Here is a 17,030-nt window from a genome sequence, read left to right on the forward strand (position 1 = left end):
CAGTCAAGCGGTCCATCAAATCAGGGATGGAAGGCAATTCCCCATAGTCCATAGTCATTCGCCAGGGTTGTGAGTTGGCCTCACAATGTGTGCCCTCTTCGCAGGGTGACGGCTCCAAATCCTCCCCAACCTGGGGATAAGAGACGACCTTGACCTCACCAGCATCTCCCACCAAGGACTCAGCAAGCGTTTTCTCCTGGGATTACAAGTCCCGCACCTGGGCCACCCCAGCAAGCACTGCCCAGCCCACACGGCCGCAATGACCTTCGCTTTCTCTGACCTATGCTGGTTGGAGAACTGTCCACATCTTGCCACCCTTCCACGGGGGTCCAGCTCTCCGGCAGCTGCACGGCTTTTCCCATGCTGGTCGGAATCCTGCCCACCGTGCCAGGCATCTGAGCGGGCGGCGGCCCAAGTGCAAGGTGTCTACAACTCTAGGAGCCCATGGCAGCAGCAGACCACCAAAAGAAAGGTGACACCTGCCACGGCCAACAGGATGGCGTGCCACTTGGAGGCTTCAGAGGCCCACAAATTCACCAAGGTGTCACGTTTCTCCCAAGCAGATTGCTCCTCATGGACTTCCCAAGACTGAGCGCTCATATGCACAAACTGCTCCAACCGCCCTTCAGAGAGTTCTGGCCAACGCCGTACCCTGCTGGCGAAACTGAGCTTTCAAACGTACAAATTGCTGCATTACCCCTTTGAAAATTCTGGCCGGCACCATACCCTGCTCACTGCGCCATGTGTCATGCGGGGTCTCTGGTCCCGCTCTCCGCATAAAAACGTAAGATATGGCGAGGCCACGGCAATTACATCAGTGGCTAATGGCTAACCGGTAACAGCTGATGGCCAACTAGTCACAGCTGATGGCCATCTACTACCCAAGCCAGCACCTTTCCACGTGAGGTCAAGAGCCTGGAAACTGCTCTCCTGGCTCTGTCCCCATAGTCCCCCATGATCACCACCAGGATCCCAAATAACAAATGGACCAGAAGCCTGAGCAGGGAACGATACAGGGACGGAGAACTGTCAGACTGGTGGAGAAGGTAAGCAAGTTGAACCCACAGGAGCCAAAGGGAGCTGTTAGAAACAAGGTTGAAGAGGTGATTGAGGGGTTGGTCACAGAGGCCTTCTGCAGAGGAATTGGAATTTACCCCCAGGGCACTGGGGAGCCATCCTTGGGTATGAAGCAGGGGAATTTTGTGATCACATATATGCTTTGAAAAGGTCACTCTGGCAGTTGTGTGGAGGGAGGAGGCAAGAAGCAGTGAGGAGTCTGAAGCTGTGGTCAGAAGTGATAGGTGCCTGGGCCAGGGTGGGGGCAGTGAGGATGGAGAGGTGGTTTGAGCGAAGAGATGTCCCAAAGGCAGAACAGACGAGATTTGGTGACTGATAGAATGTAGGAGATGAGACAATGAAGCCCACCACCTTTCTGGCCTGGGTGATGGATAGATGGTGGTATCTTTCATTGAAATGGGAAAGCCCTAGAGAAGCGGGTTGGGAGAAGAGTGACAAGGCCCATAAGGGTGGCCTGGGAGTCATCCTGAAGGAAGTATCCAGAAAAAAGCTGGATATGGAGATCTAGGCCAAGAAAAGAAGGCTAGCTATAAGCTGAAGGCAAAAACTTGGTAGTCATCCTTGCTTTACTGTGAAAAGTCTCATGACTGCTGTGATGTCCAATGACCTACCTATCTGTTCCCCTACACTTGCAGCCCATACCTTTTAATTGCCTCTCCACCCCTGACTTTTACCTAATGTTCATGAAGTTTAGTCTGGCTTCCCCAGACTAATATAAGGCACTGGAGAACAAGGGCCATCACTTGTCTCCAGTATTACCTAGCCTCAAGCATGGACCTAGGTCTTGAGCAGATTTTCAGGACATACTTATAGATTATTAAGTCATCATTCCAAATACCTCTTCTATCTGCCTTCCAAAAGCCTGAAATTTCCATCATTAAAGCCCTTCCTTTGAATGAAGGCAGTAATGTCCAACTTGTTTTAGGGGCAGAAACCATTTTTCCCTCAGAACAAATCACAATTTGGAGAAGTGGGGGACGGTGGGGGGAGCAGAGAGGCCCAAAGCCTGCCTGATAGACCTCTCTTCTCCTCCCCTTCCAAAGCAGCCTGAGGGAAAGCCTCATCTCCAGAGGACTGCCAGAAAAATGAAAATGCATCTGGCAATGTGAGGACCTCTGAGCCGCCAGTGAAAGAAGAGCAAGAGAGAGGGAAGAGGCTAGGGCTGGAAGATCTGAGTACTCATTCTGGGTTTGCCAACAAGTTAGTGGACGACTCTGAGTTAAGTATTCGTTTCTTGAGTTGGGACAAAACTATGCCTGGCTCTTCAAATAGAGCTGTGAACATCAATTAAAAGGACAGACATGAAAAGGTCTTTTGCAAAATCAGATGGATTATTAAAGGAGGATCATGTCTGAAAAAATGCAGGTAAGACCACAGACAACAAAAGTAACCTACTTCCCAAATGTGGGATGTTGGTCTAGGTAAAGTACTTTAGATTGTAGAAAGCAGTAATTTGAGCTGAGAAGTAAAAAATAATTATGGCTTTTACAGGGGTCTGAAGAAAGCAGACACCAATTCCTGTGGTCTGGGTAGGAGATGTGGAAGGGCAGGTCTTTAAAATGTTAGGAGAAAGTGGTTGGCCTTAGCAGTTGACGTTGAAAGCTTTCCAAAATAAGGTTTAGCATCACTAGTCTACACCCTAATCCAATGGTGTGAGATGTCTTGCATTCCCCTAACACTTCTGTGCCCTTTTATGCCCTTGATTACGATTCTTCACCTTAATGCCTGTGCCTTGCTTGTTAACATCGAGCTGAAAAGAGATACTCCTAGGGAATGATTTGCTCTGTTATCTATGAGTCTGTTTTTTCCCATAATAACAACTATGGCATTAATTGTTTTTTGTTGTTGTTATTTTCTAATCAGCCTGACCAGTTAAACTTTGAATTCAAGGACAGGAAACACATCTTTGTATCCCCTGTGGCTAGAACAGGGAGTTGAACACAGCAGGTGCTTAGTAAATGTTTACTGAATTGGATTATATCTCACACATATCTCCAATAAATACTGAGGCAACAGGAGTGTTCAGGTGTAAGTTTAGGTCCTATCCCCAAAGTGGGCAGCTGTTATTCAGAAAATCAACACATCTCTTCTTCATTTGTTGATTCTCCTGCTTAAAGAGTTCTAAAAAAACAAAACACATAAATGATCATGATTGTTGCAAGCTTTATGGGGCAACATGTGGGAGCCAAGGAAGATCTTGAAAATAGAAATGTTCTCCTGAGAATTATAGTACAAAGTACACCTTTCTCAGAAAGAATGGCTCTCAAGCCAAGGAAAGCCTAGTCAGTAACTGATTATATGAATGAATCTAAAACATTTCTATCAGAAGGTGGATTTGGGAGTGAGGGTAGGTAATAAGAAGCATAAAAGATAATAACAATTGTTTACATTTATTGCATGATTACTGGTGCCTAGGGCTACGTCAAAAGCTTTACTTGCATTTTCTCATTTAATTCTTACCACTATGTGAAGTACAATTATCATCCTATTTTTTATAGAGAAGAAACCTGCAGTTGAGTTGTTACTAATTCACTCAAGATCACACAGCTAATAAGGAGCCAATACAAAACTCAAATGCTGGACCATCTGACTCCAGCATCCAGAGAGGGTGATATTAAACATTTAAGTTATATGACTGACATCCCTTAATCTAATTAACTGCTCGCCAAAGCGTTTTAGTAATTTGGCTTCCCAAGAGGCTGTCTAGTAGGGAGAGAACATGCCTTTTGCCAACATATGCGTTAAGAGCACTGGTCCACTTGCTTAGTAACACAGCACTCTACTCACCCATTAAGTTCTTGTGAACCTGACAAGTCTCTAAGGAAGGAATCCACTTGCAGCATACAGACTACATTTCTAGTCCTATCTGTGAGGCTGAGGTCCAGATCCTGGCACCCAGTGGTGATTTAACCAATGCCATGTGGTAAGCTGACAGCCTTCTGCTGATAATGCCCAGAACGCCTGTGGACTACAAACCTAAGAGACAGTCCCTGGGAGGCACACTTCCTTAAATCACTGAGTGGTTTTAAATCACCCACGTTCTCACTGGTGAGGTAGTCTGGTGTAGTACTGCAGGGAACGAACCCATCCTTATTTTTATCATCCTGTTTGTCGGGCTCTTATCATGTTACTTTTCCTTCTAGCTTGTTTCTGTCCAGCCTGAAACAGCCTATCCTTTTGGTTTGGCTTTCTATTCCTTGGTCTTTGGAGCTGATTCCATGAAGCAGAACACATCACAATTTCCTACAAGGTGGAGGAAACATTTCCTTTTGTTGCTTCCTAGTAGTGACTCTTAGCATTTTCTCAGCTCTGTGTCAGAGCAGCATATGGGATCTTTGCCTTCAGAAAGCAGGCTCCAAGGCCACTTGGACCCCATTCCTGGCTTCAAAGTGATGACTCAGAGGTCATATAGTTGTAATTATACTGGATATAATATAAATATAGTTGTTGTTTTAGCTGCTATAACAAAATACCACTGGGTGCCCTATAAACAGCAGAAATTTATTCCTCAGTTCTGGAGGCTGGGAAGACCCAAGTCAAGGCACCAATATGGTCACATTCTTAAAGTCCTCTCCCTGGTTCATACCCAGTACCTTCTCACTGTGTCCTCACATGGTAGAAGGAGTTAGGAATCTCTATGAAGCCTCTTTTAAAAGGCACTAATCACATTTATGAGGGTTCCACTCTCATGACTTAAGCACCTCCCAAAGGTCCCACCTGCTAGCATCATCACATCTGGCATTAAGATTTCAACATGAACTATGGAGGGAATATAAATATTCTGACCATAGCAGTTATAAATATAATTGTAAGTATAGTTGAGGTTTTTTTTCCATCTTAATACATTGCTTTATATTTGCCCATGTTAAAGCCTTATAAAATGTTCTTGCACCTTACTCTTAAAGGAAGATGGTTTGAGGTAAAATCTTCGAGAAAGTGAATTAATCAGATTATTAAAAGTACTAGAAAAAGAAGCTAACGATTTAAGTGCAAGTCAGCTTTGTTGTTTCTTGTAAATAGTTCCTAAGACTACCAAGAGCTGTTTGGGGTAGAGGGCTGAGAAAATGCAAATACTCCAGAGGTATCTGTTTGATAATTTTCCTCTAAGTTCGCCTTTTCTTTATGCTTGAGTCTTAAGGTGTACTACATAAGAGACACATGGGATCATTTGGTTTCTAGAAAAGGGGTCACATGTAAAATTTCCAAATACTTCACACATTTCTAGAATAGTAGCTAATCACATAAGGCAAGTGCCTGAGATGAGGAATCAGAAAATTTTGAGTCCTGGTGTTGAGAAACCAAATGATCCCTTTTCTTCATGTCTGTATTCCAGCAGCTGGATGTTGCTTAAGAAAAACCACACAATGGACCAATTGGTTTAACTTTAAACTCATGATCATGAACTTCAAATGGGTACCCAATGCTGCCAAGGCAGTCCTACTAGGAAGGCTGTAAGCTTGCTTTCCATCTCCCCTGCATTTACATCCATCTTCACCTTTGTTACCCTGCTTATCACAGTGGAAGTATCCTTTTCCTATCCAAGGTCAATCCTCTGTTTCCTTATATCCTCCCATGGATTTCACTCCTATATAGGTCAAGTAAGCCTTCTCTCTCCTGTATCACTCCCAATGGCACATAAACATATTCTAGAACCCTACCATCTTTTAAAATATCTCCTCTTGACCCCATATCCTTCTACAGCCATTCCTGAATTTCTTTGCTCCCTTCACAGCAAAACTTCTCATGTTGTCTATGTGTGCTGTCTCTTTCCTCGCGTTCCCATTCACTCTTCAACCGATTCTGGTCATGTCCACATCTCTGATTTACCAACACTTATCAAGCCAAGGCTACCAATGATATTTCCTAGTGACCTCCAAACCATGTCTCTGGCCCGCGCATACCCCTCAGCAGCACTAGACAATTGACCACTCCCCTCCTACCTGAAATCTTCTTAGCCCTTAGATTTCACAACTCAACACTGTGGGTTTCCTTCTGCCTTCCTGGCTGCGCCATCTCAGTCTCCTTCTGCATTATCTCTAAATGCTGGAGTGCCTAGTATTTGGCACAGGAACTTCTTGTCACTCTTTCCTCCAAGTCAAAGGTCATAGACAGCTCACACGTGTGACTTAATCAACTCATGCAGTTTAAAACATCGGATTTAGTTGCCAACGTCTCAATATGTGGAGATTTTACATTTTAAAACGTCCAGATTTCTGATTCCTGTTTTTAAAAAAAAAAACAACCACAAAAAAACAGAAGACCTGTCAATATTGGGGCAGCATTATCATAATGGAACAAATGGAACGCTGGGTCCGTTTGTCATCGGTGATATCTAAGGGAGTTGAGCATACAATCCTGAGTTGGATTCACAAAAGTACCAAAGGCTGTCCTCCCAGAGCCCCCAGAACATCCAGTAAGACCTCGCTCAACTTTATCGCTGGTTGGGTTGAGTCCGCAGGTGCATCCTGGGGAGGGGGAGGGGCTACCGCACCGCGAAGGGAAACCGCACAGTGAGGGGCTGAACGGCTCCGCCCACAAGGGATTTAACAGCTCTCAGGGCACAGACAAGAAATGAACGTTTTAAAATATAGAATTACACCGCACCGAATACAGAAAGTTCTTTCGGCGAAAGACGTCTGCTATGGTCACGTAAGAGCTTGTAGTCTGGTCTTCCGCTGGCCATTCCATGCTGAGGTGGCCTGGATACACCAAAAGGAAGCCCTTTTCTAGGGCAGAGAGAGCCCCAAAAGCCGATGGGCAAAGACAGGTCTTCTCGCTACCGCTCGCAGGCGCTGGATTGTTTCTAAGAAGAGAATGCGCGGGGACCGGCCGGGCCCTACTCCGTGGCGGGCTGCGGTGCGGCGCTCGGAGGGCGGGCCGGGCCAGGCTAGGGCGGAGACTGGGGCGGGGCCTGGCCCAAGAACCGCTTCAGCCCCACCACCTAGCCCCTCGCCTGCTTCCTCCAAACACCGTCCACCCCCTGTACGAGTTCAAGGCGGGAGACTGCGACTAGGGAACCAGGTCAAACAGGCCGGGATCCTGCACCGCCCAGAGGCGGGAGCCTCCGCCCAGGAAGCCCCACCCAACGGGAGCCCGGACATCTCGGCGCCCGCAGAGCCCACGCGCGACGGGGCGAGAGCGCGGGAGGGCGCGTGCGGCGTGACGTGACTCGTGGCGCGTACCGTGACGCCATCGCGCCCGCTTTTGAAAGTTGGCGCCCGGGGCCGCCTCCCGTGTTGCCCTGCGCCAACCCCTCCCCTCACCTTTCCTCCCCCGCCCTCCACTCTTCGCCCGGCCAGCCCCCCCACCCGTCCCTTCCCTTATCAGCACCCGCGGCCCCGGCAGCGCCGACGCAGGCGCACTGCACCGCGCCGCCGCCATTTTGTGTCCGAGCCTGTGGAGCGATTAAACCGTGCGCGGAGCTGCTTCTTTGGCGGCAGCGGCGGCGGCGGTAGCCGGTGCGGGTGCGCGGAGCTGGCCGGGGACGCCGGGTGGCCGGAGCGGTGGAGCGGCGGCGGAGCGGGCGCTGCGGGGGGTGTGGCGCGGAGGTAAGGGGGCCCCGGGTGGAGGAGGTTTCGCGGGCCGCCTCTAGGTGTCACGATGGGGCCGCTCCGGTCGGCGCTGGCTGCAGCCCGGCGCCAGCGCCGCCGCCGGGGGGTGTTTGTCTCCCTCTACCGTCCCTGCTGCGGCGCGGCCGCCGCCATTGCCCTTCCCCGCCAGGGCCCGGCCAGCCCCCCCAACACACACCCGCCCGCTAGGCCTCCCTCTTGGCGGCGCGCTAGGCCTCCGGCAGCGACAGAGGCCCGCGCGCCGGCGACTCCATTTTCCTTCCTTTGTCTCTGCTCTCGAGGCCGGCTCTTGGCCCGACCGATCACCCTGCCACGGCCCGCCCTCTGCCCTCCGCCCCTCCCGAGGCGGGTGGCCTCAGCCGAGAAGCAATCTCCGCGGCTCGGCTTCCGCGCCCGCTTCGCTCAAGAGTTCCGACCCTCTGCCGCCGCGCGCGCAGCCGGGCCTCCGTGCAGTATGGGTGTCGGGCCCTGGCCAACGCCTCGCGGGCTGCCCATCCTCCAGCTCGCCCGGTCCCCGGAACCTACCTGGCCGCCCTGCGATCTTTTTCGGCTACTCGGTGGTCGCTCCCAGTCCGCGCGTCGCCGCCGCTGGTCTCCGTCTCCACCGAGTGGCGCAGGCGGCGCTGCTGCGGCTGCGAGCAGAGGGACCCCAGAGCTGCCGAGAGCTCCCTCTGCAAGGCTGGCTGAGCTGCTCGCGCCTCGACGCCGCCTGGGCGGGCGGGGGGACGCGCGCTCGCCGCCCCCGCCGGGCCCTGCTGCGCCCCCAAACTCGCGCCCGGGCTGCTTGCTGGACTCGACCTTTGCGGCCCCCCCACGGTGGGCGGAAAAGACACGAGTTCGACACCAAGTAGTTTTTCTGGAGCCAGAGTCGCGCTCCCCTTGCAGTGATAGCCTGACTTTGTGCGCTGAGAGATCTCAAAGGGATCAAAACTTAATTTCACTCTGATCTCAAGTGACGTGACAAATTCCTGAATTCGGGATTATGGGCTGGCTGAGTTGGGTAGGCGACCCTTGAGTTTCCCTCGCGTTTTAAAATGTCCTTACTCTAACTTAGTACAGCACTTGGTACCTGATGCTTAGGGCTAGGCGAAGGCAGTTCTCCGGATTCTGCAACCCGATCTAAAGCGCCAGTAGGGCAGAATAAATTTATTCCTGACTCCACTGGTAATTTGCCCATACGCTGAAATCTGAGGGTTGATGTTGTAATTGAATCCTGGGTCACTAGCTGCAGTTGGTTATAAATATCTTCGCCTAATGTAACTACTCTTTAGTAGCTGACTTCCTGTAGCCCTGAGTTCAGCATTAAGTAAACATTCGCATACTTAGTCTTCATGCTCTTTGAGTTTAGATCGACTAGTAAAATTAAAATTCCATGTACCCTATAGGCGGCAAAAGAAGTTAAACAGGGCATGTATATTAAATTTACTCTGTCCTTAAGTCTTCTTGCATCACTAAAAAACTTGCTGTTGAATTGCCAGAGTTTTCTCTTTTTGCTCTTCCTCAAATATTCTCGTACCTTAATATAGTATCGTGCACGCAGTTGATGTAACAACTCCGGTTGCTTTGGAGAGAAGAAAGTCTTGATTAACATTTTTTTGGGAAAAAAGTTAAGCTTATGAGGAAATTAAAACAGCCTGGTGCTAAGCAAAATTGTACAGTCCCCTGTTGTAATCTTAATCTGTAGGATTGTGCAGCAATCAGCCTCCATAGGAGAGTCTTTCAACATCTTTTTTGAACCCTACAAAATGTTCCTTCTCCCCCTCTACCATAAAGTTGCACTTAGTAACTAAATGCAGTAGCTTGGTAGAGTGCCGGGTTTGAGAATGGAACCACACTTAATTGTCTAATATATCAGTCCATTTGTGTAATGTTTTGCATTCTTGTGATTTTCAGTTTTGTTTTCCTTTTGAAATTGTGGGTGACAGGTGGCATGTTTCATTAAAATAAGTTCCACAAAGATTAAAAATTAAAATGCAGCAGGTCTGTGATTGAGCCAGGAGTAAAGCTTGTTTTCCCAGGTTAGCTCTGTGCTCCACAGACTGTATTTTGCTACTTGATTCCGTTGTGCCATATGCAGTCATCAGCTTCTTGGTCTTATACACCATTTATGCTGTTTTCATGGTACAGACCTTGTCCACAGAGTTGCTGTCCTTTGGGATTTCTTGTATGCTAGGATTCATTCTTTGTTTTTATTGGAGAACTAAATTTACAGAGAGAATAAATTGTGGCTATAAGTTTACCCAGAGGAACTTATTACTTAAATGAGTAGTGTGAGGAAGATTACAACAGAACTTTGTCCACGTAGGAAAATACTGCTCATTTAAGAGTAGTTGTAAAAGTTGTCTTAGGGATCTGTTCAACCAACAAGAAAATTTAGAACCTATAAAGTTATCCTTAAGATGCATTCTGTTTTTAAGATCTTGAGGATTTTGCTTTAAAGATCAAATAAAAATGAAGACACCCACCTAAGACTTCTGGGTGGCTTGGGGAGTTCCTTGGGAGTAGTGGAGGCCACCTGTGGCTGACAAGGACCCTGAGGAGTCCTGCACCATAGTGTCTAAATTCACTCCACATCTTAGGCTCTGTTTCATTTTCTTAAACCAGAAACCAGTTGACCATCTATCTATCTTAGCTCGAAATGACCTCAGGCCCTTTTGCCAAAAATTAGGCTCCTCTTCAAACAACAAAGATTTGTCATAATTTAGTACTTTGAGAATGAGCATACAGGTTTAGAAAGAACAATAATGGCAAATACTGTGTAACTTCGAAGACCATGGTTCACAATTAGATTGTGTAGATTTGGCATACCGTATTTCTTTTTTTAGACATCTCTGAACTTTATTTAGTCATTATTTTCAGATATTCCCTGGCAGTATTTTCTCAGTGATTAGTATTTGAGTGTAAAGATGTGACAGTGCATATATACTGCTGACATATACCCCAAGAATAGTGATTTTTCCACACTTGATCCTCCTTTTCAGTTACCCTTAGAATTTTCCGGGTTATAAAATCTCATTCCCTTTGAGGCATGCTAGTGACAGCATATAGACTCCACTACAAAAGTGTTTTTTTGGACTAAATACACTAGTAGTCTAAGTTATAAATTGCCTCTCAACAGAGAAGACTTTTCTTCAGCTTCATCTAGAGAAGTATTATATCAGCTTAGTTTTGTGGGCTTTAGTTAACTGTGAGATGGATTTTCTCTTAGTTATACCTCATATGCCAAATTCTTTGGAAACTTAATTCAAATTTAGCTCTTTGATTTCACTTGGGAGTTATCACCCTCTCTCCCCGCCCCAGGTAAGTTCCACTCTGCCATTGCCTGAAGCTTGGCAGTTCATTCACTTGTAATTTAGGGAGTAATTTAGGGAGAAAAAAAGGTATTTCAGTGCTGTGCTTCTAGGATTCTCAAATGTCACTGAAAGCTCCCACCATAGTTACCTTATTAAACTGAAAAGTAATCTTTACTCGTGATGTAACTAACTTAATAAAACCACTACTAGCTGAAGATAAGGAAATAAATTGTTAAAGGACTATTATACTGAATCTATAAGATTTAATTGTTTGGTAGTTTGAATATATGAGTATATACATGTGCTGTTATATTGGTTACAAGATCGCAATGGGGTGATATTTTGATAATCACAAATCTTTAGTCCTTTATAGAGTCCTTTTTAGACATTTAGCACATCTAAAAAAATAACTGAATGTTTCATTGGCTCTAGACATTTATGGAATGGCTCGATTAGTAAGGTGACATATTAACAGGTATATTATTTCTTTCCCAATTTTAGCAATCTAAATCTTGCCCTCAGTTTATTTTTCATACTGTATGTGCTCTTGTATGTATTTAGTGTTCATAAAATGATTTGTACTTCTGTTTTAGAATGATCACAGACCTGGGGCCAAAGAACAAGATGCACTAGTGGACAGATTGCTGACCAGGGGCTTGAGAGCCAGGTTCTGTTCTCCCTCCTCAAACTGACTGCAGCCACGGAGAGGTAAATACTATTTCCATGTCTTGGTCTTAAAAATAGGAGTAATAAAACCCTCCTGGGGTTGGAGGATTCACTGGATCATTCTTGGGTATAGGAGATGCAGGAGGATGGGTGATTGAGGGCATACAGGCTTTATAGCCAGAGTCCTCTGTTTGAAACTGTGCACTGCTGGGTGACACTGAGCAAGTTACTTAACCTTTCTACTACTACAGTCCTCATTTGTGAGAGAATAACATCGATTACAGAGGCTGTTCTCAGAGTTGAGAGTATGTGTAAAAGCATTAAGTACCATTCTGAGCCTGTACATAGAAAATTCCCAGAAAATGGTGGCTACCTTTCTATAGAAACCTCTGGAACGTATATTTTGACTCTTGGCAAATGGCCTCAAAAGTCCATGGCATATGGCAATTTGTAATTTTGATGAGGAATAGATGGAATCCTGTTCTTGGGGAATATAGTATCTTGGATTAAAATTGTCTTAATTAAGTTAGCCTAGCTGATGACCCTTGTTTACATCAGTGTTACAGTCATTATCAATAATTTAAAAACATTTGAAAAGGTCACTTAAAATTTACTTTAGCCTACAATTTCTGCTACAAAATAGAATGGACATCACAGGGAACTGGAAACTGGCCTCTCATAAATATAAGGGTCTACTAGGCTTTGGGATCTCACAAACAACAAAGTAGGGTTCTGGGTATGAGAATTGTATCTTCTCAGGCTACCAGAAAGCACATCTCTTTTATCCCTTAGAAAATGTGAAAATCGTTTAATTGCACTTGTGTAATGGCAAAAAGGAGTGTGTAGAGGTGGGAATTACAAATGCTTAGATAAGTTTATATGTATGAATCATCTAAGTGACTACTAAGATTTTTCTTAGAAGCAAGTAGAGAAGGAGGAAGGGAACATGAATGAAAGCTTTATTAATTCTTCAAATTTCTATTTTCCAAATGAGTATCTTGGTACGTTAGTAGATGAGACGGACAGGGTCTTTGTGCTGGTTTTCTGTTATTCCAGAAATAACTTGTATCTTACAGGTTCTTTTAGAAATGTTGACATACTAATGTACTGCTGAAAAGAGAAACAATACTGATTTGAAAAGCTATTGAGAAAATTAGCATTTTGAGAGCTTAGGGAATGGGGTTTTAGGAACGTGTTGGTCACTTTTAAGTGTTATGGCTAGTTTAATCCCTGTTTCTCAAACTGGGATATGAATACCCTTAGGGTACAAAGTGATATGATTCCGGGGTACTTGAAGCCACAAGATAAACATGATCCATCTTCTTGGAGCTTCAATTGTGCTCATTGAGGGGGCGGTGAGTTAAATAATTTAACTGGTAAGTAAATTTTTTTTACATTAAAACAAATTAATATTTTAGGAGCAGAATGTGCACTCTGTATGACTAAGATTACACAGGTCTTCAACACAATGGGGCATGAGTGCCTGGGAGTGGGAACTGTTCTTTGGATAGGTACTGCAGTGGAAACACTGGAGAAGCAGTTATTTTTGAGCTACAGAACAGCTCTGTTAGCCAGCTCCTTGTTTTGTTCCCTGTAGTATCTTACTATGGGTATAGAAGTTAAATTGTATTAAATAGTGCTTGTTTGCATGTGTTCCTACACATGTCCGATGTGTGCAAAAGCTCTGCATAGATTGGTAGACAGTTCTAGATGGCTGGACCAAGTCTGAAATATTACCAAGACCATTCCAATGATACAAGAATAGTCATTTAAAAGAAAAGAGGAAGCAATGAGCAAAATCACGTTTAAAACCATGAATTCTGTAAATCAAATTTGAAAACAAATGTCACATTAGTTCAAGCATAATTAGCAATTTATACTGATTTTTGTTATGCCCCCTTTGTTAAGTAGTCAGTCATAATAAAATGGCTAAATCTGAGCTCTGGCCTTGTGACTCCTAAAGATAACTATTTAAAAGCATCTGTTAACTGTTTTGTGTGTTTTACAATTAGTAAGTATTATTACTAACGTGTTCCTCTTAATGTGAGTGGTACTTCAGAACAACATTTTCTATACTGATAATGTCTGATCTTTGAATACAGGTTTTATATTTGAACCTAATTGCTTTTAGATATATGGAAGTGTGAAATTGGATCAGCCCAGATGTTTTAGCTCTAAATTTCTGCAGTATTTATTGAACACTCGTAATGTGCTTATTTCATCCTTTGAACACTTGTCTTTCTACTTTGCGTCAGGCACTGCATTAGGCACTGGGGATTCAAAGATGAATGAGAAAAGGATCTTTTTCTTCAGGGTCTTAAATAGAGTATGGGGCAAGATATCTGTAAATAGTGTTGGTACTATGATCATAATGTGTTCAGAGTGCAGGGAGGGATGGTCAGTTACAGGAGTTGGTGAAAGACGTTGCAAAGGGCTTTCTGGAGGAGAAACCCTCATCTAGGTGTATCAGGAAATATAAAAGAAGCATACATTTTTATTTTAATCTTATAAAAGCATCACATCTGAGCTGTGCGGCCTAATAGCTATATGGCTTTGGACAAGTCCAGTAGAGGTAACTTCTTTGTAGCTTCCTTTTCCTCATTTGTAAAATGACATATCTACCATGTTATGTAGGCTCATGGCACTTAAATTTGTAACTGTAACTGTAATGTGCTATATAGAGGTAAAGCGATAATCTTTAAACTTTAGCAGTAGTTGGCCATTAAACTGAACAGTGATGACCACCAGACAATACAGAAGTTAAGTGAACTAAATTGGGGTTTATATGGATGAGGAAATTCGATTAATCAGAAAAATCTATTGGGTAGAGAAATCGGTAAGTAAACAAGATCACATCCCATGTGAGGAGTGATGTCTGACAACCACTTAGAAAAGCTGATTGGGAAGCTTAACCAGGTAAAAAGCCTAAGCAAAAACCTGGCATGTAGCAAGAGCTCAGTAAGTAATTACACAAATGAATGAATGCCTAGTGGAAAAAACTAAATGGATATACATCAAGAGACTAGTCAAAACAAAATAACTAGTATTGATAGGGTGGTTAGGTTTGGGGTGACTTTTCTTGCTTTTTTATAGTTTGTATAACTATAATGCGAATAAACCTCCTCCCCTTTTTTAATTAAATAAAGCAGAATTACCAAAAACTGGGAATAATATTCAACAATAAGGGACTGGTTAAATTGATACATCTGTATAATAGAATGTCATGCAACCATGATACTATGCATAGGATATTGTAATGGAGAGATATTTGAGGCATTCTACATAAAGAAAGCAGGTTATCAAATAGTGCGTACAATATGATCTCTCGTGTGAGAGTAAATATATGTGTACATATTGGGAGGAGACTATGGGTATAAACCAGAATGTTTATATAAAACCTATAGGTCTATCTATATTCTTGCTTATCTGAGTTTGCTCCTATTACCTGTATTGTATAATTTTTTCCCTTTGTTTTGGGGAGGACGATTATCGCTGAGAACCAAGAATACATTGCTACTGTACCTGAATTGATCTATAAACTTTCAGCTGAAGCAATATTATTGAAAGCCTGGATTTTAATTGGAAGAGCCAAGTTTTTGGGTTTTGTAGTCGTTTTAAGGGAGGAGTACAAATTCAGGAGATTAAGTAGGAAATACTACCTGCAGAGAGAGAAGATCAAATACAAAAGCAAAAAAGTTTAGCAGAATGTGACCATACGGAAAGCTAGACCTTGTGTCCTCTTTTGTCTTTGGCACATCACTTTTTTCTTTTTTAATTTTAACTCTTTTGCCACTGTTCATCATCTCTTTGTTATTTGCTCACTCCCAGTGTACATGTACAGAGGTATAAGGTTTGTTAACCTGCAATCCCACAGGAAACAACTTTATTAACTACAGTGCAGTGTACTCATATAGTTCCTTTAGTCTTACAGTCTCTTCATTTCCTAAGTTGCCTAGGTAAATTTTTCCCCACTCCCTTCAATTAAGTCATGTCATACACCTGCAGCAGGTAGACTTTTTTTTTCTTTAAATAATAATTTATTCCCCCCTTCACCTACTTTTCCCACCCTCCAACTCTGGCAACTACCAATTTGTTCTTTTTATACAGTCTGTACTATATAATTTTTAAAGGGAAAAAGGAATCCAGTGCAATTGGAAGTAGTACTGAAGCTTTCTGATAAATATAATGAAGTAAAAGGAGTTTTCGCCTATACTCTGGCAGTAAAGTCTAGACTTCTTGAGTGGATTCGAGAGCCTTGCTAGAACACTTGCAGAAGTGCAAGCATGAGGAGAACAGGAGGAGGGTACTGGCAGCCATTATCTGCCCAAGTGTTAGAGAGAATTGAAGTTGCAGAGGCAATTCTTACAACTTTCCTCCACTTAAAATTTGTCTCAAGCATTTTTGTATCATCTGATTAATGTTCCGTTTCATTCTTTGGAAGAGTCTAGTAATTGTAGAATTATGCTAGAACCTAAAGAACGCTTTTACTTTGTTTTCCCAGAGGTAAACACTATTAACAGTTTGGTGTTCCCTTTTGGGGGTTTTCCTGCGCTTTTATAAATGGGCATGTACATATAAAACAGGTTTTAAAATAAAATGGAATTGTGCTGTACCAGTATTCCATAACTACCACATTCAGTACAAGCTCATGGAGGGAATATTTCAAACAGTACAAAATGGTGATGGTGAAAGAAATAACTTCCCACCTCTGATCCCTCAGTTTTCTTCCCCAGAGGTAATATGCAGAGGGTGCCAAAAAAATGTATACACATTTTAAGAAAGGAAAACTGAATTAAAATTGTAAATCTCAATATATAGCAATAACAAAAGATAAACACAAGTCACGTTTGACTTCTGCAATTACAAGAGGTGCTCAAAGTAGTTACCATCAGCGTCCAGACACTTCTGATTATGGTGAATTACTGTTTGAGCCATGTTGACCAAAGTGTCCACTTGTATACATTTTTTTGGCATCCCTGGTGTATTACCAGTTTTTCATATACCCTTCCAAAGAAAATTCTAGGTATGTATAAACATGTGTTTATGTATCTTTAAAAAACACAAATGATATCATACTGATACACATTGTTCTGGATGTTTGAGTTGTTTGCAATCTTTTGCTGTTAGAGAAAGATGCTTTAGTAGATACCATTCTTGCATATAGCTCGTTGGGCACATGTACTAGTGTATCTGTAGGATAAATTTGTAGGAGTTGAATTGCTTGTGTATTCCTAGAAGAGGGAATAGCATGTACAAAAGCAGAGAAGCCTAGAATGTTCTGGCAGTTCAGTATGATTAGAACAGAGTGTATGAAGTATGCGGCTGAATTCAGATCTGCGATAGTGCCCCGTCAGCAGGGCTGAAGAACCTGTAGACCGGGCGAGACAGTTTAGACTTCAGCCTGAGTTTTGCATGGGAAGTTTCA

The 17,030-nt window shown here is 43.7% G+C and overlaps 1 protein-coding gene across 3 annotated transcripts in view; it reads left to right on the forward strand.

The window, feature by feature from the left end:
* Window positions 1–7,426: 7,426 nt before the first annotated feature.
* Window positions 7,427–17,030, forward strand: part of CTCF (CCCTC-binding factor) — a 44,105-nt gene continuing 34,501 nt past the window's right edge. For 2 of the 3 annotated variants that reach the window (XM_081032531.1, XM_081032532.1), the window contains exons 1-3: window positions 7,427–7,625; window positions 11,533–11,647; window positions 12,869–12,981. The gene's annotated coding sequence lies outside the window, so the exon portion shown is untranslated. The remainder of the gene's footprint in view (window positions 7,626–11,532; window positions 11,648–12,868; window positions 12,982–17,030) is intronic. The other variant, XM_081032533.1, reaches the window with a different exon arrangement.

The sequence above is a fragment of the Rhinolophus hipposideros genome, assembly GCF_964194185.1.
Source record: "Rhinolophus hipposideros genome assembly, chromosome: 21".
Taxonomy (NCBI): domain Eukaryota; kingdom Metazoa; phylum Chordata; class Mammalia; order Chiroptera; family Rhinolophidae; genus Rhinolophus; species Rhinolophus hipposideros.